Below are 26054 nucleotides of genomic sequence, written 5' to 3'. Positions count from 1 at the left end.
TATTATTCCAGTCGAATTCTGGCAGCTGAAATGCATATCACATTAAATTTACTTTCCAGTTGATTACTAAGAAAAAACCCTGCATGCACCCCAAACAATGCTTAGATTTACAAAGCCAAGCATCTCACATCCATACAGCCAACTCGCACTCCAAATAAATTACCCCAATCTATTACACACCATTATAAGAACAAATTCATGTTGAACTTATTTTATGAGTGAGCAGCAACAAAGAAGGAAGATGGCTGCCTGACAGGGGATTATATGATGGATTGGAATGTTCTAAGATTCTTATTCTAAGTTCTAGTGTGTGTTGAAGTTGCTACTGTCAGTTGGCAATAAAGAGGATATGCATAAAATTGGCCTCCGTGCCTTGCTATAAAATTCTGTTTCGTTTATTTAAGGCAGTGCTGGAGCTCCTTGCAAAAAAGCAGGTAGTATGTTGTCACACATTCAGAACTACAGCAGCTTTCAGAAATGGCTCAGATCGTACAGGCAGATGCATCAATATTGCATTTTGCGATTCTTTAATTGCGAAAAATAAGGAATCACAATTAAGGAATTGCAAACTGCAATGCATCAAGAAATCCCTATAAAAATAGCGATTTATTAAAATTCCTTAATTGCGATTCTCTAATTGAGAATCGTAATTAAGGAATACTTCCCCATGGAATGAATGGAAAGACATTCTTAATTTGCAATTCACCATTGAAAATTCGCAAATTAAGAATGCAATTTCAAGGGTGCAGGGGTATCCAAAGGACACCCTGTTGCACCCCTGAAATCTGCTTAGGAGTACATTTTGAACACTCACATGCCCCAAGGGCATGTGTGTGTGTGAAATGGAAGTTTGAAAAATGCACTTTAGTGCATTTTTCAAAGTTTTCGTAAATTACCATGAAGGTCAACTTCATGGTAATTTGCTCCTCTTATTTGCGAATTCACAAATTTTTAAAGTTTGATGCATTGCATTTAAGGAATCTCAATTTGAGATTCTTTAAATGCAATCACAAGTTAAGAAATCGCAATTTTGCAATTTCTTAAATTGCGAAAATTACTAAAATGTTAATGCATCCCAAAAATGGAAATTGCATTCGCAAACGACCGAATTTTGCGATTCGCACCGTTTGCAAATGCAATTTCCTTTGATGCCTACTAAGGGCTGCATATTGCAATCAATGTTTATTTTCAAAGTACTGATTTTAATATACACATATACACAATATCTCTTTTAAAAGAAGGTGCCTAAGAGCAAGGATTTAAAAGAGGGTTGGAAGGAGCTGGATGACTGCCCATATATTGTAAGTAATAAAATACTTTCTCCTGAACCCTATAAGTGTATTACATAACACCTCAGAGTTATATTACTTTCTAAAGAAACTAGGGGCCTAATGTACAAAGTTTATTTTGTGGTCACAACGCCTGTGACTCACAAAATCACAGGATTTGCAACCTGAAGATTGCTTTTTGTTCTGTATTAAACAGATTTTCTGATTCGGTAACACATTACAAAATCGCAACATAGGTTTTGAAACACACAACGATTCGCTATTTGGTAGGGGCCTATTCAAGGTGTCCGTACTGATTGATACTTTGTTAAGGTATGTATTACTGACTGTGTAATCTTAATTACACCTCAAGCCTCTTTAATACAGTATCAGACACTTCCTACCCTTTTATCTCGCTCTTTCCAGTTCCTGCTTTCTCCCTATGTGATGATTTTTCTGCCTTTCTCTTCTGCCTTCTTTCCCTTATTATCTCTCTTGCTCTCGGTGAATGTCGATGAAGAAAAATAAGCACTGCTCCCTAAAAGTGATTGACAGTGGGACCCACCAGCAACCACAGGCACTAAGGACATTTGTGACTGTTAAAAAAAAGTTTGTTGGAGAGTGTGTTATGGTCAACAGTACCACTGACAATCAGTGGCACTGGAACAATTTTTAGAGTGAGGGTGCTGTAACCCCCCCATCACCTTATTTCCAACGTCTATGCTGCCAATTCCCAAACAAGCAAACAAAAAATGACCCTTTTTTAAATGCAAGTCTGTTTCCTTTAAGATAAGAGGGATGCATTTAAAAAGAAAGGTTGGGTTTATTTCAAATATGACAACAAGCACAGTGGACTGCTGACCCCAGCAGGTCACCATCCCTCTAATAGCATCAACTGGTAAAGACTCACAATCTACCACATACTTCATGATGAGGCAGGTTAGGCTGTGACCCACTACAATTCAGAATTATGTGAACTGATCTATTAGTACTTTGGTTGGGTTGCAAATTCCTATTCCAATTGCACAAAATCAGTGCCCAATTTCTGACAACATTTTTGCAGTTGGAAACTTTGTACATGAGGCCATGAGGCCTCTTTTTTATTTTGGTTTCTTGCAGCATATAAGGCAATACACCACAAAAAGTCATAAAAAATAAGACGATTACTAAGCATCTTAATATACACATTTCCTAACCATTATTGTCAAAAGTGTCAACTGTGCAGTTTTCAAAGTGCAAATTGCTAAGCAGAAAGTACTGCTAATGAAAATGCGGACATGTGTCACAAAGACATTAAAGTCAAATTCCAGCATGTTTGATAGCACCAAACCACAATAAAAATGTGAAATATGCATAGTCTCTAAAGTGCTAGGTATACAATTTCAAAGTGTGTTTAAGAAAGACAAGGGAACCCAGAAGGTATGCCATAGGGACCTTGGGCAGTATCATGTTTCAAAAAACAGTGGTCCCTATTCGTGGACACAATGGTATACTAAACTGATAATCACACACCTGATAAGTGTTATGTCTTTTGTCCAGCCGGACAAGGAATTTATTTAACAATTCTCTAAATAAAACAGAATGAGTACATTAATAACAAGTGGGCACTGCCGTGACCCACAACATTCAGACAAAACAACGAACAGAATGGTAAAAGGAGCAAAGCAAAAATATGTCAGTGTACTTGTAGTCAGTGTTACAGACAAAGATTGTTATAACCACACCATTGCATTTCACAATATTTTAAATGCCATATTGCATAAGGGGGTTTTTGGTCGACGACGTTTCGATGCCTTAAGTTAAATGAGGGGCATCATCATCAGGACAAGATAATAGTCATTGTTGTCTTTAAATATTACACTGCCTTTTAACGCAATTGCGTATTACAACAGGCAATGCATCGGATCAGCGGGTACCGCGAACAATGGCGGAATCGGTACTGCCTTGCCCAGCGAGGAGAGTCGTCTGGATCGGGAGCGTAATAGCTCCATATGCAGAAGTCAACGGCGCTGTGGCAGATAGTGGGGTTCTGTTGACCAGAAAAACCCCCTTATGCAATATGACATTTCAAATATTGTGAAATGCAATGGTATGGTTATAACAATCTTTGTCTGTAATACTGACTACAAGTACACAGACATATTTTTGCTTTGCTCCTTTTACCATTCTGTTCGTTGTTTTGTCTGAATATTGTGGGTCACGGCTGTGCCCACTTGTTATTAATGTACTCATTCTGTTTTATTAAGAGAATTGTTAAATAAATTCCTTGTCCGGCTGGACAAAAGACATAACACTTATCAGGTGTGTGATTATCAGTTTAGTATACCATTGTGCCCACGAGTAGGGACCACTGTTTTTTGAAATACAATTTCAAAGTGGCAAGTGCAAAGCACAAAGTGCATATATATTTTACAATACAATTCTGAATGAATATAGTTGCAGTGGCAGCCTACACTTGCTGCCTGCAGACATCTTAAGATGAATAAATTCCAACTTGATTTTCAAAATAGCTGTAGTTTAAGATGCCTATAATGTAAATAAGTGTTACCAAATTGCAAACGTTCTTTAAAGTACAGCAAGGATCTGCTTAATTCAGTCCAATCTCAGCCCCCAATATCTTACACCCCCCCCCCCCGCTTCAGGTCTCAATGAGTGGAGCGGAGTACTTTCCCATTTTACAAAAACCTCTTCCTTTCCCCACTCACTTTGCATATACCAACTCCTTAGAGTATAAAATATGAATGCTCTCTAACCATGCTTGCAGCCTTGGGGTTTCCGCAGATTTCCAAAGTGCATTAATTGTTGACCTTGCTAGTAACATTGCAATGAACCACCAGCAGTGAGGTGGAGTTGGGCTAATACCCAAATGCCTTAAGCAGCCTAATAAAACTGCATTCACATTCACGGAGTAAGTTTTTCTCAAGGAAATCCACAGACACCTCAGAACACCTTCCCAGAAAATGTTCACAACGTTACATTCCCAGATAATAGGGATCCAGCTACCAGGTTCCAAGCATCCTGGACATTGCTCAGATATACTTGTGTTCCAATGATATAGCAGTGCAGGGGTATATTATACCATCCATTGAGCATACAGTTGGATTTCCAGAAAATGAGGACTCCGTAAACCAATAGACCTAAGGGCGAAAGCTTCCAAACATTTCTCCTGAATTAAATTCACTTTGTTTTCTTGTGACCATGTAGTTTGTATGGGCCCGATTCACAGAATGAACTTAAGACAAAATCCTAAACTTACTAATATTTGGTATTCACAGAATGCACTTACTACTTTTGGCATTCACAGAATGAACTTACTACTTTCGGTATTCACAGAATAAATTTACTACTTTAGGTATTCACAGAATAGACTTACGACTACTAACTTTACGTTCGCACCCGTGCCGTAATTTCCGCCTCCGGGCAGTCATTTATGGCTCTTCGGCAGGATTTACGATTCCGGGCCAGAATTTATGGCTCTGTGTCGGAATTTCCGAATTAAAGCCGGAATTTCTGATTCCGGCCCAAGGATACACATTTTGGCAGTTGGTCATGTTAGCTAAGGGTAAACACCTGTCCAAGTGCCTACCATCCCCCACCATGGATCAGCTGACACACTGCAGCAAATCCTAGCCCTGCAGCTTGTATAAATGCAGAGCAGACACAAACAAACCCTTTCAAGATGTCACTGAATGTGTTTGTAGCACTGCCCCCAGCCATGCGGCAAAACTACATGAGGAGAAGGAGAGCAGAGAGGATCTTCAGACAGAGGATCAACCTATTTGGAATGTCCAGCCAGGATGTAAGGGCCAGGTACCGTTTCCCTCTAGAAGTCATCTTGGATATGGTATGTGAGTGGGAGCAGGAACTTGACTCTGTGACCTGCTGCTTACATGCAATACCAGCCTATCTCAATATCCTTTCTGCTCTCCCTTTCTTTGCCACTGGGTCTTTCCAAAGGGTCTCCAGTGACCATGTGGGTTTCCCAGGCAAGCCAGTCGCAGTGCCTGCATCAGGTACTGAGATGCATCACTGCTAGAGCCCCCAACCCATTGTAAATACCACACACACTGGCCATGAGACAAGGGGCAGCAAGAAATTTCTATCTCCTTGCACAATTCCCACGTGTGCTGGGTGCAATTGATTGCACCCGTATGGCCCTTCAGCCACCCCGCCACATTGCACACATCTTCTGCAACAGACACAGATGGTATTCCATCAATGTGCAAGCTGTCTGTCATGCCAGTGGGAGGTTCATCAATGTGCATGCAGTATTCCCAGGTAGTACCCATGACAGCTTCATATTCCGCATGTCATCTCTTGCCCGGTGGATGGCTGCTGGAGAATTTGGCAACATGTGGCAACTGGGTAAGTACCAAGCACAAAAAATTAGTGATATGTGTCATTGAAATGTCTGAATGCCCCCCAATATTAACCATTGTACAATAAGAATCATGACCCAACAGACACTGCACGTGCTAACGTATACATCATGTTCGAGCAAGTCAAAGAGGGAAATGTAAACAACTGCCCTTTCTTCCCTCCTCAGGCGACGCTGGGTATGCACTCTCCCCAAATCTCCTCACCCCTTACAGGCGTGCAAACACTCTACCTCAGCGTCGCTGATGACTAGAGCCATCATAGAGCGCACTTTTGGTCTGTTGAAGTCCCGATTCAGATGTCTCGACCATACAGGGGGTGTGCTTCTGTACCCCTCAGAAGTCGTGTGCAAGATCATATTAGCCTGTTGTGTTTTGCACAACATTGCTTTAACGCATGGCTTACACACACCTCTGGAACCTCGGCTAGCTCTGAATCTGAGAAACCGGGCCATCGCACATGACCGACGTCAGGGCATGCAAGTCTGTGATCAGCTCTTTGCCACATTTTTCACATGAGCAACCTGTAGTGTCATGGACAAAATGTGGCTTGCTGTCTGTTGTCAATGATGAAACTTGGATAGACACGACTGTGTCAATAAATCCCATCCTGAGGTGACTTTGCAAGCCACACTAACTGCATGTAAATCACAGCTGCTGACAGTAGTCAAAAGGTGGAGTGTGCCTCTGGTCATGTGCCCATGTCAGCGATCCGTGTAGTCGACGTCCCTAAAAACAACTATTCACGCTGATGACAAACAATACATGTCCTGAGAGACATACCTGGACCTCATGAGGATGGGTCACTTAATCACAAAAGGCCATAACCCTTGCATACTCAGGCCTGTGACCTCAACAGATTTGACTTCCCCACAAATGATGGGCCCAGAATGTAAGTGATGATGTCATGGGTGAATCAGGCACCATGGGGCAGATTTACAATAACTGGTGCATCCCTGCATATCAGCAGGGATGCGCCAGTTATTGTGCGTCACGGCAGACACCCCTTGCGCCATCATGGATGCGCTGGATTTACAATTCGGCGCACCATGGTGCAAGAATAGACAGATGTGTGCTGCCATAAAGGTGACACACTGCTGGAGTTGCGTAGCTAGCACAACGCAGCTCCAGCAAGGCTTACGGTGACCCTATGCCTAACATGCTGCGTCAATCCTTACGCCTCGCAGGGTTTTGACGCAGCATGGCCATAAAAGTGACTGAGTGAAATCTTGTAGATTTCACTCAGCCACTTTTAGGAGGCGTTCCTGTGCCGGAATGCCTCCCCCTGCGCCGGAACGCCCAACTGTGGCGCAGGGCTTTACAACGTGACACATCTCCCAGATGCGTCTCGTAGAAAATACCGCGCAGCATGGCTCTGACTTTGCGCTGCCACTGCGTCACCAAAGTGATGCAACTGTGGCGCAAATGTGGCATGCGGGGCTTGTAAATCTGCCCCCATGTGTCAGTGATATATCCACACTGCTCCACACCAATGTTACGTAACACATCACACAACTCTGATAATGAGCACTCAATATGGACTACATGTATCATAATGCAAAGTAGGAGAAAATTAAACTGGGGTTTGATGTTGTGTCAGCCCCCCCGTCTGTGCAGAGCTGTCATTAAATGGTCTGTTCCCCCTTTTGTTACATATTCATGATTCTCACCTGCACTGTCATTTCAGTTTTTTCTACAACAGAACAGCAGGATGGCAGTGAATTTGATTACTGATTGTGGATGGATCAGGATGAATACAAAATGGCTGCCAACTACTTCCTGTGATGTATTTCCTGTCTTCCACCTCCTGTATAACATTTCCTGTATGATATTATGTGTTCCGGGTCATTTTCGGCGGTTGCGGCCCAAAAGTGTAATTTTCTAGTTTTGCGGTTTAATGCTCATGTGCGTAAACAATATTCCTGATCTGGAAACTAAGTTTTCGGGCGGCAATATCCGAAAATAAACTGGAACACATCATTTCATTCAGGCAATGTTGTACAGGAAGTGGGAGACAGGAAATACATCACAGGAAGTAGCTGGCTGCCATTTGGTGTTCATTCTGAGTCATCCTCTATCACTGATCAGATCCTCAGACATCCTGCTGCTCTCATCACACTTATTTCCCCCAAAATGGCTGAGGAGTTTTGTTGCAAATAATGAATAAATCCAAGTAAATGAAAGATGGTTTATTAGAAATCAGCACAGTACTTCCAGCTGATGCAGATGTCCAAGCAGAATAATCCCAGTACATTTCAGATATCAACAATTCTAAATCGAACACCTAACAGATATGCATAAGCATTAACCAAAAGTACACAACTCTTAAAGGGGAAATACAAAAGGAAAGGAAGGGATATTTAAATGGGAAATGACAATGGGAAAACGGCTAATAGAGAATGTAACAAGTATGAAGAGAGAGCACCCCCTTTCTCAGAAAAGGAATTGGACTTCTTGGTAGAGGGGGTGCTGGACAAATTTCCTCAGCTATATCGGGACACTGGGTACCAGCTGAGCACTTCAGCCCGGGCGAGGCTATGGGCCAACATCGGCGAGCGCTGCAGTACAGTGGGAGTGTACACCAGGAGTGCTAGGGTATGCCGCAAGCGCTTGGAGGACCTAAAGCGCTGGTCCCACCACAAGGCTAAGGAGTTGATGGGCCTGTCTACCCAGCACCATGTGCGTCGTCCTCGCCTGTCCCCACTGTACAGGAGGGTCCTGCGAGCTGCTTGACCGACCCTCCATGCTCAGCTGGAGGAGCATGAGCAGCAGGGACCTAGTAAGTGCAACATTTGCAATATGTGTCTGGGAGTATGATGTGAGTGAAACAGTGCTGTACTATTGTGTGTCCCATGTCTCCATTCACCAATTCCGTGTCCATGCAGCAGTCACCAAGATTAAAAAGGCACACTGTGGCATATGGACTGTACAGGGCAGAGTGCATTTTGGGAGTTGTAGTTTCTTCATGACAACTGGGTAAATGAGCCAGACTTGTGCATTCATATTGAATTCTGCTCTACCAGCACCACTACCATTGAACCAAGGAAATCATAACGAATGTGTGCATTGGATGAACAGTGGTACAGACACTGTCCAGTGTGTGCATGGCAAGCCAAAGGGTATTGGATGCTGTGACTTGCATTGCATTTGTAGAGTTTGGGTTCCAATTGAGACAGATCATCATGTGCTATGTAGTCAAGACAGACTTTGAGATCCTTGCATCACTCTTAAGTTTTCCTAAATTTGCAAGATGTGTCCACTGACAGATGTCTCACCCTCAGTGGTCTGTATGACATTTTACATGTACAGGTAGCTGTCACAACCACCCACCACTGTTCACCGGTGTACTGCACTACCTTTTAAGTCAACAAAGCCAATATGTGGCACTGGATTGTCCGATGATGCGTGGGGACAGCAAAAGGCTTGACTCACAATGTAGCTAGAGCAGTAGCCCAGACCCTATGTGGATGTATGACCCACATTCGGCATTCGGCTTGTCCCATACAATGCTACAAAGCAGATGACACTTGTCCAGACGTTAAATAGCTACAACTCCATGGCTAAATTCAATTAAATCTGGACTCTTCATGTTCTCCTTTGGTGGACTGGTTTTGGAACTGGCACATGTAGCAGTGACAGGACACACAGATCACAAGAATGCCAAGGTTGAGGTTTGGCCAATACAGTTGTGTAAGCCACAATAATACACATGAGAGGTCCATGCCAAACTCAAATCAGTACATGACAGTGAACATACATGTAATGTAAGTTTATAAACACTGAGGGGCAGATTTACAAGGCCCTTGCGCCTCTTTTACACCGCCGTTGGGTCACTTTTGTGACGCAGCGGCGGCGCAAACCAAGCGCCAACCTGCTGGGTAATTACAACGTGATGCATCTCGGAGATGTGTCACTTTGTACAGCCCTGCACCACATGTAGGTGTTCTTGCGCTGGGGGGGCGTTCCAGTGCAGGAACGCCTCCTAAAAGTGGCTGAGTGAAATCTACAAGATTTCACTCAGTCACTTTTAGGGCCATGCTGCGTCAAAAGCCTGCGCCTTCTTGAAGCAGGCGTAAGGATTGACGCAGCATGTTAGAGATAGGGCACCCCCGAGCCTTGCTGGAGCGGCGTCACGCTTGCGACGCCACTCCAGCTAGTGCCGCTTTTCCACCGGGGATGCGTTACACATCTGCCCACCCTAGCGCCACGGTGTGCCGCATTGTAAATGTGGTGCATTAGGGGTGGCGCACGGGTGGGCAGATGCGTCGCAACTCTTCTGGCACATCTCTGCTGATTAGCAGAGATGCTCCAGAAGTCGTAAATCGGCCCCTGACAACTGTAGAGTGTGATCAGAGGAGAACAAATTCTGACCTTGGCTCATCTATGTATGTGTCTCGTCCTGCATGAAACAACCACCACATCAGGATTTTACATTTCAGCATGCACGGCTGGTGAGACAGAAGAACTGCAGGAACAGGTCCGAAGCAGGAGGACATCAGTTCGCCGGCGGCTACATCCTCTTTCCACCAGCGAGGAAGAAGAGGAGGAGGAGGGGACCTCAACATCAGGAGGAATGGGATTGTGCCCACCCGGGATGAGGAAGAACACGACTCTGGAGCTACGTTCCGGGTGGAGGCTGTGGACATTAAAGTGGGGGGAAGGACCGGACACCTATGACCATGATGTGGTGGAGAGCGACTCTCCCCCACACTCTTCACCAGTGGCTCTTGAAGAGGTGTCCCCGGGGCAGGCCAACATCGAATCAGGGCCTGTCATCAGCCCCTCCCTACCTCTAGAGTCCTCCATGCCATCGGGGGCTTCAGCTCCATCCCCTGCAACCTGTCCCCCTCCTCGTAGCAGCCAAGCCGAACACATCTGCTCCAGAACTGAGGCACCACATCCCTCCTGTCCCCCCCAGGCCCCTCACGGTGTTGTTCCTGCTGTGGCTGTGCCAGGGGACCTGAGTTGGATGGTTGAGGGTTAAACAGACATGTCCGCTCGCATCATTCTACAAGTGTGTCTAAAGATATGCACAATGCGAGCGGACCTAGTCCAATCTCTGGACAACCTCGCCACCAACGTCCATTCCCTGACCACAGCCATGTCGTCTGTTGTCTCTCAAATCCCTTCCCATACCACCGTCAATCTTTCCCCCTGTCCGTTTCCCCACACTGTATCCCCCGTATTCCTCGTGTGTCACGATCCCATGTGGTGCCTGTTCCTGCACCAGCCAGCCGTGTGCCTGCATCGGACACTGAGGATCTGGACATTGTGGTCATGGAGGATGACCAGAAGGACACTTGACTTTTTGACTGAGATGTTGTAGACAAAGATTTCATTTTCCCCTTGTAAATAGACTGGTTTCCCTGATGCTCCCTGACGTATTATATTTTTTTTGCCCCACCCCAATCCAAGTTCCCTTCTCCTTCTGCATTAAGATCATCATTTGTTTTCCTTCCTCCCTTCCAAACGGATGGTAATTGTCTGTTCCTACATAAATATCTTTGAGGAATTCTACTTAACTTGTTTAACTTCATTTTGAATGTCAGTTTCCAAATATGGACACCTATTTTGTGAGTCATATGCTATGCACATAATAGCATGTTGCAATGATGGTTTACACTTGTAACTGTGTCTCATACACACACACATGCCTACATCCTTAGACAGGATATGGTACACCACAGAATATTACTTTTGTAGATCTTTATTTTCACTATACACCTAAGGACCCCAAGACAAATTAACCACATGAATGTCACTGGCGATCGTGTTTGCGACGTCGCAATTTTGGGGGTAATGATCGCTGTGAGGGGTCAGGTTGAGCTTGTCGTCTGCGTGTATGTGGGTGTTGTACAGGGTGATCTACAAGTGCCAGTGCAGATGGTGTCTGCACATTTGGTGCCTGTGCCTGGACAAGGGCTGTTTGTGCAGGTGGTGGGAGTGACTATACAGGGGTTGGTGGTGGTTGTGCAGGTGGTGGAAGTGACTGTACAGGGGTTGGGGGTGGTTGTGCGGGTGGTGGAAGTGACTGCACAGGGGTTGGTGGTGGCTGTGCAGGTGGTGGGAGTGACAGTACAGGGGTTGATGGTGGTTGTGGAGGTGGTGGGGGTGGTGGAGTTGCCTGCTCAGGGTGCCGGTGTGGATGTGTACCTTTGCTGTAGTGCTGTGCAGTTGGTGGTACAGGTGTGTGGATGTGCTGTCCTGCAGGCAGATATGATTGTTCCCCTCCCTGCATTGGACGTGAAGGGAGACTTTGGATCACTCTCACCATGCCCTCCATCATCTTCATGGCCAAGGCATGGTGTCTTGCACTCTCTTCCCTTTGGATGGATATCAGCTCTGTCATATTCCTGGACATGTCCTGCCAAGTTCTATCCATCCTATCCAAAGCTTGGCTCACCATGTCCACCACCTGAGGGAATTGGACCGTGTCCTGCAGGGACCCAGACATGTCTGACAGGGTAGCCCCTATGGCACGAATGTTCTGCCTCACATCTGCCTGCTGTTAGAAGAAGTCCTGCTCCCACTGGCCACCATCGCCAGGTGCAGGCCCCCTCTGCAGATGTCTGCCAGGGATGAGATGAGCAGGTCCAACACCAGGGGGGGTGGCAGGTGAAAGACTGTGGGCAGGAGAATGGTGCCCAGGGGAAACCTGCACAACAGGGCTGGTACTTCCCACAGATGGTGTAGAGAATGGCAGGGATACACTGCGTAGAGAAGAGCAGGTAGGGGAACCACCATGTCGGTCCAGGACGTGAGGGCTGTGAGGGAGTGATGTCTGTGATTGAATGTGTGGGAGCGGTGGCTGGTTTGATCTATGCTGAGGACATGGTATTGTTTGTTTGGGAGGAGGCTGACGAACGTGGCTTGGCGGAGGATGTGATGCCGTGACATCAGAATCACATCAGGTTGGCACACGTTGGGACATGCCAGCAGTGACAGGACACCATCCCTGTGGGAATTGTGCGGCGTGTCCACAAACAAAGAAATCGACAAGCATTGACATCGGTACAAGTAGAGCTTGGGAGCAAAGGCGCTTTACAAATTGTAATAGCAGCAATTTAATTTATTTGATTACCTGCCCGTGCTCCTTAAGATATGTTGGCATGACAACACGGAAGATCAGAACCCGGATTTCCGAGCACAAAAGCACTATCCGCTGCAAAAAACAGGCAACCCGATTAACCAACCATTACCTTGAAGTGAACCATAAACCTACAGACTTCCAGTGGACAGTATTGGAACAACCATCCATTCCAGCTCATATCACAGATGTGTCCAAACACCTATTCAAAATAGAACAAAAGTGGGTGTACAGACTTAACACTGATAAAGCGGGACTAAATGAAGACATCCCATGGATGTCACTATAATGTATCTTTGGATGATCTTGTTATCTACCCATCATATACTGTGCAATGAGAGCAAATATATACCATCTACTTTGGGTGATACAATACACGCATGTTATGTCATCATACCCCTTATTCAGATCAAGTTCCCTTCAGAACATCAACTAGCTAGTCATCAAACATCACAATAGTTAACTTGCTATTGGGAAACTGGACGTTACGATAGAAATTGCCCAACTGGCCTGTCACCCTAAAGGGTTAGACTATAATTAACAACAGCCAGCTCATAGAAATGGTGAAGCCTGGTAGTAGGATCAATATAGGCAGTGATGGTATTAACTCAAGCTGTCCTCTTTTGCTTACATCATCTAATGTAATAACCCTAGCCCTATTCAAATAACTAACATTAACCTGCATAAAAAATAGGCATAAATGCCCCCAACTTAATTTTGATCTTTCTCCTAAAACATCAATACCTTGACCTATTTTATAATTAATATCATTCTGTGTGAACACAATGTTTCACTAAGAAACAGGTTTTTCGAATGACATTCAAGTATCATAAAAGCATTATACTGACAAACGACAGGTAGCTAGACTGCGCTTTCCATATAAATCACAAGCCCTCACTAATAAGCTCCGAAATCGCGCACACAACGCACTACATTTCCCATCATGCTCCGTCACGGGTGTATGACGTCTATCTTAACCAATCACGCACTGAAACAAAATACGTCCACTTACGCGGCCCGGCACCTCCCCATACAGCCCAGATGGCTGCAGAGTGTACCGACGGGTAGGTAAGTGGACGCCATACGAATACGAGCAGGAGTGCGCTTAGATTTTAGACCCTTAACCCAAGAGTGCGCAAATAACCGCTAGGATCACGTTAGCCGATGCACTACTATGTATCGCTGTAACTTCCATTAGAGGGGCGATGTCTTAGTAGATTCAATCTCCGAATAACATCGGGGTACATGAGACTTCACCGAGGGTCGAGTGAAATGGCACCAGTAGTTAAGAGAATAAACAAAACACCAGTCACGTGCTACACCACCCAGGCTCATAAAGGCAAGGTAAAACATAATTATCCAAAGTTAGATGAGGGGCGCCATTTAGTAGTGTATTGAGATCAAGGCACATTTCCTGCACCTAAGATGTAGATCGAACAGAAAGACTAAGAAAAGGTTTTTGACGAATGAACGCAAGATCGAGGAGATGATACAAAGCCCGCTAAAAAGAAATAAGCATGTGGAATATTCAGAGGGACACTCTATACTCCTGGTGGAAATAAGGAGATTTGCAATCTAGTTTAACGAATGGAGTACTTTCCCGTTTTGCTCTTGCGTAGTTTTTAATTATGACTCTATATACCACTTTCTCTACACTATAGAGCGGTGCACTATCTTCCTGAGCTGTTGCCAGGCGAGGAGAAGCACGTTTCTCTTGCGTTAGAGGTGAGCTAGAGGAGATGTTTGAATTTGGCTAAAAAGTAGCCTTTCAACGCATAATTGCTTATCAAACAGTTGACGTTATAAGATGACTTACACTAACTATGGTAATGCCTATTTTATCTTTGTATGTGTCTTTTATCTATGTTGTTTGTGTCTTGATGACTTGCACACTGGGACATCCCCTGCACAAATAGGAGGACTACCGGGTTTGAACAGGTGATATCTGTATCCATTTTTTTTATTATATTTCACTTTGGAGCAGTAGCAAAAGACATAGGTCCTGAAGAAGCGGGAGATACCTTAGGATCTTTAAACTACCGCAGAAACATGTCGACCATTACATAGGACCAGTAACTATTAGGTCTATTTAATGGCTATTTTGCACTGAATAGTTTTTAACTTTGGAAGTGGACGGCACCAGAATAAAACATTTTTGCGTTCACTATTCAATTTTACATAGAGCACATTTTCTTTTTCACAACTTTTTCTTGCACTGCTTTCAGTTACTAACACTAGTCCCCTTCAGTCCTTTACCTTACAACAGTAGCCATTCCCATAACAGGTGGCAACAACAAAGATTCTCCACTTTGGGAAGTAGTTCAAATGATGAAAGGGCGGTAAAGGGAGAGTAACTGATGGATATCTTCCCATACAGTGTGATATCCTGTTGTGTGCTCTACTAACACACCTAGAGTACACCTCGAGTCATCTCGACACACATAGATACATGGCTGACCCACAGGTATTCTTTTTGTAATGTATATTATGTTTAGGGGGCAGTAACTGCGTGGTCGTTAAATATTCCCTGGGACCCTCAATTTATCTGTTTGTTGGTATTGTGACATCAGAATCGTCATCCCCAGAGTGGATGGATATGTGGTCATCATCATCTTCAAAGTCAACGTCCTCATGATCTTCCTCCTCCTCTTGAGCATGACTTGATGCCGACATTACTGCCTGGAGTATCAGAGGATTCTCCCCTCTGATTCCCCGTCGGCCAGCACTGGTCGTGGGTCTGTCATCCTCCCTCGCAGCATCATCTGAAACACAGAGGTTGCAACTGTATTAGTGATTGACCTAGTATTACATGTGGTGCATTACCAGGGTTGTAGTAACTGTACTTTGCATCAGCAGATGAGGATCATGTGACCTGGTTAGGGTACCACCACAAATGACCACTCACACCATAGCACTGAGGTGTTACACGGAGATGTACATAATACTAGCAAACTCACCAGCTCCAGCCACAACCTTCTGTCCCTTGGCTTTCCCCCCTGGTGTATCCTGCTGAACCTGTCTCCTCATAGATGTTGTAGACATAGCTGTAGAGGGTAGAGACAACATTCTCAATGATCTGCATCACCAATTGACAGACAGGCACATGTGACACTCCTGATTTGTATTACACTTTGTAAACAACAACTGTTGATTCCATGCAGCAGGGGATCTTGATCTCTGTCATGGCCTAGTAATCTAAGCTAGTGACACACCTCATGCCAGATTTACCTGAAGGACAGGCCCGCGAGGGTTTCAGTGCTGTAGCCAGGATGTCATGCATCTCCCGGGATTGTTGTCCGCTTCAGTGGTCTCATCCTGTCAGCACCTGTGATGAGACATACATGTCCATATTTTAGTACAACAGATGGTAGCTATGAGCTAACATGTCATTCTCAACCATTTGTGGATAATCCAGGACAATGTGCAGCATGTTTACCTCATGGACTTTACATGTGGACACCTACTCACATGCAGCATTTGCCAGCTGTTACCTCCACGCAGTACTGACATCAATAAGATGACACATCAACAGACAAACTTGTATGAGAAGAATACTGATATTTCAAGGAAGGGGCACCTTTACCATTGAGACTAACATTTTTCATGAGTGCAATGTTGTCTGTTAACAAGTCAGAAAAGAGTTCATATGTGAGATGTTCAGTAGTCAGGGACATGATGTTGCTCATTTGTGCTTCCCTACTCATGAGGTCACACAGCTCATTTTTGAATGAGAGAACACAGATTACTAATGTTCATCCTTTGAGTGTTCTCTGTACCCATACTCCATTTCCAACATCAGGGTACTACTTACCTGACAACGGATGGTGTCTTGTGCAGCAGACATCCAAACCTCATATATCAAACACTAATCTATACATGTGAATACGATAGAAGGGAGGCAAGCAGAAAACAACATTTGGTTATGATCACACATTGCAGATGATGTGAGAAGCTTTGAGGCTTCCCGCCTGCACTGGATTATCGTGTTGCTCTTCAGCCAATTCATTTTACAGGTGTAACTGCATGGAGAGTCACCTTAGCAGCCCCTACACCCATCTCTGAGGTACACAACTGGCGTCAGTGTGTGCCTCAGCCATACCAATTTCATTTTGATGTAACCATGTATATTTTGCTAGGTATTTATCCTATCATTGAATTGCAAGCCTGTTGTGTTTTGGTCAGTTCATATGACACATTGTTCTATTGTATGTCCATTCTGCACTCACTTGGCATATATTTTGTGTCAGCCTCTCATTTGCCACCAGGGTCTGATCTGCCATGTGTTCAAATGCCATATGTGAGCATATTGGGATGCAGGACATCAGCGTTGTACAACACATACAACATACGGTGGAGGTGAATGGCCCAATTAATGAGCATTCAGCCAGGTTGACTTACCGTGGCCCAGCGCCGGAGCAGTGTGTGGTCCCTGAACAGATGTCACGTCCAACCTTATAACAGAAGTCAATGTGTGTCTTTGATTCTGAGAGGACCGCATTGTACCTACAATGATGAGTGTGTTTTGTAACTTTACATTTCTACTGCCACATGTGATGCACTCAATTGCTGGCACAAAGGACGAGCACAAGCAGTTGTGGGCACCACTGTTGCAGAAGTGCGTCATACATAATGTCATGAGTGATCCCACATATAACTGAGAATGGGCCCACTAACTTGATGCTACCTATATCACAATTACATTCCTACGAATCCAGAGGTAAGGTCCACTATCGTGTTTTGTTGATGCCCAACAAATAATCCATACAATATAAGCAGTACATGACCAGCTGTATGGACTGTGCAATTTAATGTATATTGGAAAGTTTTGAAGTTGAACAGTGGATGCATTGTAAATACTACTGAGACTGGTATCTCACGCTTGTTCATCATTACTATATCTGTGCAAATAGGATTTCTTAATTAGTTCTACAGACACTATTACAATATAGTGGGCACACCCTTTTGACTAGTTGTGGCACTCGAATACAGGCTTGGATTCCCCGGTCTGGGACTGTTGGTGAAATACATGTTATGTACCACAATTACAAAGGTATAATGAGCTAAGATGTTTTATATTTTGTCTTTTGATGTTCACAAATGTCATATGGTAAAGGTGAATGTCTATTGACAACTCCAATTGTAATGAAGCAATTTTTGCATCTCTGGTTGACTTTCAGAGGTGGGCACTATTTGTCCCTCTGTCGTCTCCTGACAATGTATGCATTTTGACCATCTCCTGGCCAGTTTGACTTACCAGTTAGTGAAGTTGTCATCCCTTCCTCTGTACATTGTCGATTCCTTCCAGTAGATGCGGTGACCTCTGCTACTGCAGTTGTCTGTGCTCTGGCTGGATGTTTCAATGGGTGAGAAGAGAGAAAAGTAACCAAATGGGAAATGTGCTTGTGGAACTTTTCAGGGATTTGCCCACATCTTCTGCATGCTAACAGTGTTGTGAAGTACTGCCGCGGACGGGGCAGGTAGGAGCAGTGGTGTGCTGGGGATGTAATGGCGTGGCAGAGTGGGAAAAGGGCAACAGATTATGTGTATGACATATTTTGATCTGATGATTCTCTCACCTTCTGCTTTGTGATTTAGGCTGGCACAGGGTGATGTACTTCTTGGAGAATTTGTGGCAGCTTTACACGCCCCTTGAATAAGATTTACACTGCTGTTGCATCACTTCTGTGACACAGCGGTGGTGTACAACAGACGACACATTTAGAATTATTCGCAACGTGACGCATCTATGGTGAAGCGTCACGTTGTGAGGCCCTGTGCAACATTGAACCTGCGTCAGCTTTGATGTAGGCAGGGTGGGCATTCCTTTGGGATATGCTGCGTAAAAGTGATTCAGTGAAATCTACAAGATTTCACAGAGTCACTTTTCAGAGGCCGCTGCGACGCAACCTTACACCTGCTTGAAGCAGACGTAAGGAGTGGCGCAGCACGTTAGGTATGGGCAGTCCATGGACATTATTGGAGTTGCATCGCTCTTGCGACACGACTCCAGCAAAGCCCCCCTAAACACCATCAGATTCAACACACATCTGTCTATCCCTGCGCCACAGTGCACCGCAATGTAAATGCGACGCATCCGTGGTTGCGCAAGGGTGGAATTGCATGTCACATTGGTACTGGTGCTTCCCTGCTAATATTTGTCAATTGCTACTTAGCAGGGTTGTGTATGTACGGCAGCAGTACTGTGTCAATGTTTTCAAAAGGGGGGAGGTATTAGCCTTTTCTAGTGCAAAGGATTCTGGGACTTGTGGTGCTACATAGAGGGTGACACATGAGTCTCTGACTGACTATATTTTTATATACACTTTGGACAAGTTCCTTACTCACAATGACAGTGTAACACAGACAATCTTTTCATGCACTTTTTCTTTTCATTCCATTTACCTGGTACCACGTAGTGGACGTCACTGACAGGCAGCCCATGGACCAAGTGGGGCTGTATTGTTGTGAGGATATCCTCCTCCAGTGGGGTGAGAAAGATGTGGGGTCCAGGGTATGCAGCAGGGAGTATCCTGCTTAATTCGATCCTGGAGTATTTCTCCTTCACCCTCTGCCTTTCATCCTGCCACTTTTTCTTTATGTCCTGTACTGTGCGCATCTCCTCCCCCAACGCTCAGAAAGCAGTGGCTAACTGCTGCCATAGGGCTGCCTTCTGTGTCCCACTGGTGCAGTAGGGTGGGAGTCCATATAGGCGTTTGTGGTGCCTGACTATGAACTCCACAAGCATGGTGGTCTCCTCTGCAGTAAAGTTCCTCTTTCCCCTCATTTCCATTTTCTCAGGCAATGTGAGCGTTGTGGACACAAACTCTCTGTGGCCAAACCTGTTCCTTCAATGCATGCTGCTTTCATGTGCTTTGTGGTGCTGGTCAATTAGTGTTAATTGGCTTCAGCTGGAGCGTGGTGGGAGATGGTTGGCACTGGCAACATTCATCATGGCAAAATGGAGCTATTGGCTGCGATTGGCTGCAGTGTGTCAGCTGATCCATGGTGGGGGATGGTAGGCACTTGGACAGGTGTTTACCCTTGGCTAACATGACCAACTGCCAAAATTCGTATCTTCCGGTCCAGAATCGGAAATTACGGCCCGGAATCGGAAATTATGCCATAATGTCGGAAATTGCGGGACGGAATCGTAAATCCCTCTGCAGAGCCGTAAATTCCGGCCTGGAGGTAGAAATTACAACCCGGGTGCGGACGTAAAGTTAGTAGTCGTAAGTCTATTCTGTGAATACCGAAAGTAGTAAGTTCATTCTGTGAATACCGAAAGTAGTAAGTTCATTCTGTGAATGCCAAAAGTAGCAAGTGCATTCTGTGAATACCAAATAGTAGTAAGCTTAGGATTTAGTCTTAAGTTCATTCTGTAAATCGGGCCTACATCTCGAAACTGAACCTGGAAATGATCCCTTCCTGAACTCAGCCACTTTCCAGATTGTCTCTGTTTTGTATAGCCCCGTAAAGATTGAAAAAGAGTCCTGACTACCACTCGGGTTGTTTCAATTCGCGAAGGTTGATATTTACTCAAAATGGATGCAATCTGAAGATATAACAACCTATTCTGCCCCGAGAATGTCGAAAAAAAGAGCTGAGCTACTTCCCAAGGAATAAGACCCTCATTAACTATCCAATCCCCAACTTTCCTCAGGTTACACTTCTCTCTAGTCTAATAGATACACCAAGCAACTCGTTGGGGCACAAGCTCTTAACAGGGGTCTCTGCATGAATACTAAGGATTCGGAATCAATTAAATTGTTTTTTCTGCTTAGTTTTAAAGGCCAGAAGCGTGGGATATCTCTCTTTTTTGGCTTCTTTTCTTGGGGAAGATTAGGATCTAAGATAAATAAAGCTCCTTCACACATGACCCAGCGAAAAGAGTTATCAAATGTCTTGCACTTGGCCAAATCAGCATATCTGGTGCATTTTACCAAATGGGCCGCAAAATAATACATTCTCTAGTCTGGGGGGAGTAAGCCTTCTTGTTGAGTAGGTAGGGTCAGAGCTTATTCCTGCTGATTCTCAGACTGCTCATTTTCCAAATAAAAACACCAATCAGCCCATTCAACTGTTGAAATAAATTATTAAACAAAATGCACGGAACTAATATACATTTTTTTAGCAGAAGCAGAATATGCATTTTAACTAGTGCTACTCTGCCCACTATAGAAGTTGGCATGTTACCCCACTGATCCAGCAAGTTCTAAATCTTAGCAAGCAACTCAGGGTAATTTAAATTGTATAAATCTTTGTGCCTTTCGGAGACCCTTTTACCCACATACCTAGCTAGTTTTTGCTGATATATATATACTCTGCAGATCTTGGGGAAGGGCTGAAACATCAGTGTTAAAAAGAAGGATCTCTGTTTTGGAGATGTTGACTCAATACCCAGTGAACCTTGAAAAATGGGAGAAAATAACAAACAGCTCTTGAAACATCCCCTTTCAGGTATCAAATATAAGATGAGGCAATCTGCATATAGTTTAAGTTTTGATATTTCTGAGTCTGTCGTTTTCACTTGTGAGTTCTGGTACAGAAAAGAATCTAGGGGCTCAATGAAGAGGGCAAAAGAATTGTTCACAAAGAGCAACCCTGGCTAGTACCCCTGGAAATCTGAAAGGAGTCGAAAACCTTACTGTTAAGAGATATTGTGGCAGATGATCCCAGATATAGTACCGCAGTTGACCTTGTGAGCTGGGTTGAAAATCCCATTACCTCCATTACCTGAAGCAGATAATCCCAGCTCATAAGGTCAAAAGCTTTCTGAGCATCAATAAACAAGACCACTGCAGGAGTCTTACTAAGATTGAAGTAGTAAATTGCTTCAGTTAAATAATGGGTATTATGATAAAGGTAGCACCCAAGAATAAACCCTAACTGGTCTTTCCCGATTAGAAAAGACATATCTTAGTCCACCCTCTCTGCTAATATTTTTATTTGACATTTATAATCTGCATTAAGCAGAGTGATTGGACATAATGAATTCATATTTTCTGGATCTTTGCCTTTCTTAAGAAAGCAAGAAAGAAGGTCTTTACGAAAAGAGGCTGGAATGGGGCAAGCTGTGAATATATTGTTAAACAGAGCCATCATGGAGCCTTATACTTCTGAAATAAGGATCTGGTACCACCCTGATGGAAGCCCATCCGCACCTGGTACCTTCACTCTGGACAAAGCGCTAACCGCAGCATCTATTTCTGATAATATTATAGGGCGAGCAAGATTTTATGCTACTAACCAGATAGCTTTGGGGTGAAGTGACACCTAGAAAACCCAAACTATTACTCTTATCTAGGGTTTGGCCAGCTGTATATATTGTTGCAAAATGCTGATGGAATACTTCCGCATTAAAATGACCTCCCTCAGCAAAGTACCCGTTGTTGATTTTCTAATGTGCGTTTCCTGCTGTAAGACCACAGGCTTCCTCTGCTCAACAAACCAATCCATAACTGCCCGGATCTTCCGAGGATTGTTTTGGCCATTGACATTCACAGAGACTACCTTACAATTCCCGCCTGTGGTCCCACTTAACTTATACATGTTTTAAAAGCATCAGCAAGCGCCTGCCATGCATCCCATTGTCACTCCCTACTTAACTGACTTGGATTAACCCATCTCCTGCTACATCTTTCACTTTCTCTCCCACATACGGGGTTCTGCATACAGGCTGGTCAAACATAGATAGTCAATGAGCAGGTCACACATGCTACTATAAATGTTTTCGAGGCTTACAAACAGCAACATCAATGCCACCACACAACCAGGGGTTAATTTGCAAAACAATAAGTGTCAGGGCTCTCGTCAGGAGGCAGCTTGCACCAGACCATTTTTCCTGTTAGCGCCGTCTAAAACAGAACCAACTACTAACTGTGAGAATGGGGAGAGGATGTTGCATAACAGCCAGAGCTGCTGACTTCAGAGCTGGGGAACCAGGTTTGTAACTCTGCGTCAGCTCAACATCCTGTGATGCTGGGTAAATCACTTAATTTCCCCGTAAATTAATGTGTCCTTAACTTGTGCTCATGAAAAGCACCCGGGATGATGGTTAAGTGGCTGTGCTGAGCACCGGAAACCACTGGCTTAAATTAAGCACTGCACACACACACCAACAGAAATGGCAATAGGAAAACCTAGGAAGGAATGTACATCATTTCTTATTGGGGTCACAGCTTTTATATTGTCCGGAGGCAGCTGTGCCCTATCCTGGCCCGTTTTTTACTGGTTATTGCAGAATTAGCTCATAGCCATAACATACAAAGACCATACAAAGATCAAACTGAAAAAAGGTGTGGCTTTCGGAAACACGTAAGTAAAATTCAGAGATGATAAACAAATAGCAATGATACGTTCATGCTAAAATCATGATAAGAACAATAAAACCACATTATAATTCACTGTAGTTCAGAATTCATAATACATAAATCATCTCATAGGTCAAGTGCACAAATTACATCTGTTTACCAAACAGATACTGGGTTCAGCCTTCTGCTTGTTTTTATCAGGTAAAAACAAGCAGACTACATGTATGAGGCAACAGTGTAGGCTATAACAGTATTGTCTGTCCTATAGCACAGTGATAAGGCATCACTACAGGATGTTATTCCTCACTTCTTAAACAGAGGGCAAAGTCAGTTCTGTCTTGGGCTAGCTATTTTTGTGCAAAAAAGTAGGACATATGATATTGCGTCCTTACCCCCTAAAGTGCATGTGAAACGACGGGAAACAACCTTTACAACGCAGTCATTACATTGCACTACCTTTTCATAGCAACATCCTTTACATTGCATGTCATTACAATGTAGCCATTACTTTGCATGTCACTACAACGCATGTCATTACAACGCATGTCACTACAACGCAGTACACCCAGTCATGACTGGGTGTGAGTGTTTGATTGGTTCTGATGCTCCGTCCATCACCACCCCCTTTTGTACTGCTTTGTTCGCCATAAGTTGGCAGGGTATGCTGAGACGTGAGTCCCTTGCTCACTTTGCCACTGGATTCAAGCAAGCCGGGCTGAAGACGGCTAAAATGCCAGAAACCGGTCCTCGGAAGCTTGTTTCCGGTCCAGGGAAGGCATGGCTTGGCAGTTCGGGCTGGACTGTTCCCATGAGGCACAGGGTCAGACTGATTTGCATATATGGCCATGTCTGAACTGGGGTGGCAGAGTGGGCTAAAGAACGGTGATGGATTAAACCCAGATCTGTTGACTGGGTGTGAGTGTTTGATTGGTTCAGATGCTCCGTCCATCACCACCCCCTTTTGTACCGCTTTGTTCGCCATAAGTTGGCAGGGTATGCTCAGACGTGAGTCCCTTGCTCACTTTGCCACTGGATTCAAGCAAGCCGGGCTAAAGACGGCTGAAATGCCAGAAACGGTCCTTGGAAGCTTGTTTCCGGTCCAGGGAAGGCATTGCTTGGCAGTTCGGGCTGGACTGTTCCCATGAGGCACAGGGTCAGACTGATTTGCATATGGCCATGTCTGACCTGGGGTGGCAGAGTGGGCTAAAGAACGGTGATGGATTAAACCCAGATCTCTTGACTGGGTATGAGTGTTTGATTGGTTCAGATGCTCCGTCCATCACCACCCCCTTTTGTACCGCTTTGTTCACCACAAGTTGGCAGGGTATGCTCAGACGTGAGTACCTTGCTTACTTTGCCACTGGATTCAAGCAAGCCGGGCTAAAGACGGCTGAAATGCCAGAAACCGGTCCTCGGAAGCTTATTTCCGGTCCAGGGAAGGCATGGCTTTGCAGTTCGGGCTGGACTGTTCCCATGAGGCACAGGGTCAGACTGATTTGCATATGGCCATGTCTGAACTGGGGTGGCAGAGTGGGCTAAAGAACGGTGATGGATTAAACCCAGATCTTTTGACTGGATGTGAGTGTTTGATTGGTTCAGATGCTCCGTCCATTACCACCCACTTTTGTACAGCTTTGTTCGCCATAAGTTGGCAGGGTATGCTCAGACGTGAGTTCCTTGCTCACTTTGCCACTGGATTCAAGCAAGCCGGGCTGAAGACGGCTGAAATGCCAGAAACCGGTCCTCGGAAGCTTGTTTCCGGTCCAGGGAAGGCATGGCTTGGCAGTTCGGGCTGGACTGTTCCCATGAGGCACAGGGTCAGACTGATTTGCATATGGCCATGTCTGAACTGGGGTGGCAGAGTGGGCTAAAGAACGGTGATGGATTAAACCCAGATCTGTTGACTGGGTGTGAGTGTTTGATTGGTGCAGATGCTCCGTCCATCACCACCCCCTTTTGTACCGCTTTGTTCGCCATAAGTTGGCAGGGTATGCTCAGACGTGAGTCCCTTGCTCACTTTGCCACTGGATTCAAGCAAGCCGGGCTGAAGACAGCTGAAATGCCAGAAACCGGTCCTCGGAAGCTTGTTTCCGGTCCAGGGAAGGAATGGCATGGCTGTTCGGGCTGGACTGATCCCATGAGGCACAGGGTCAGACTGATTTGCATATGGCCATGTCTGAACTGGGGTGGCAGAGTGGGCTAAAGAACGGTGATGGATTAAACCCAGATCTGTTGACTGGGTGTGAGTGTTTGATTGGTTCAGATGCTCTGTCCATCACCACCCCCTTTTGTACCGCTTTGTTCGCCATAAGTTGGCAGGCTATGCTCAGACTTGAGTCCCTTGCTCATTTTGCCACTGGATTCAAGCAAGCCGGGCTGAAGATGGCTGAAATGCCAGAAACCGGTCCTCGGAAGCTTGTTTCCGGTCCAGGGAAGGCATGGCTTGGCAGTTCGGGCTGGACTGTTCCCATGAGGCACAGGGTCAGACTGATATGCATATGGCCATGTCTGAACTGGCGTGGCAGAGTGGGCTAAAGAACGGTGATGGATTAAACCCAGATCTGTTGACTGGATGTGAGTGTTTGATTGGTTCTGATGCTCATTTTATCACCACCCCCTTTTGTACTACAACGCAGGCATTACATCACAAGTGATTACAATGCATACCATTACAACGGATAATACCCTTACACTATCCAACACTTACCGTACTGTTGCACTCACTGAACACTATCCAACACTTACCCTACTGTTGCACTCACTGGAGTTAGAATAGTAATTATTACCTCTATACTATCCAGCACTTATGTTAAATGCGATGTAATGGTATGCATTGTAATGGTATGCGTTGTAAAGGTATAATGCGATGTAATGGAATGCGTTTAAAGGTAGTTTCTGAAAATGCGATGTAATGGCAGGCGATGTAAAAGAATGTGTTATAAAGGATGTTGCAATATAAAAAACTGCATTGTAAAGGCATGCATTGTAAATGTATGCGTTGTAACGTCATACA

The sequence above is a fragment of the Lissotriton vulgaris genome, chromosome 6 (assembly GCF_964263255.1).
Source record: "Lissotriton vulgaris chromosome 6, aLisVul1.2, whole genome shotgun sequence".
In the NCBI taxonomy this organism is placed as follows: domain Eukaryota; kingdom Metazoa; phylum Chordata; class Amphibia; order Caudata; family Salamandridae; genus Lissotriton; species Lissotriton vulgaris.
Note: the sequence above shows the minus strand (reverse complement) of the source record.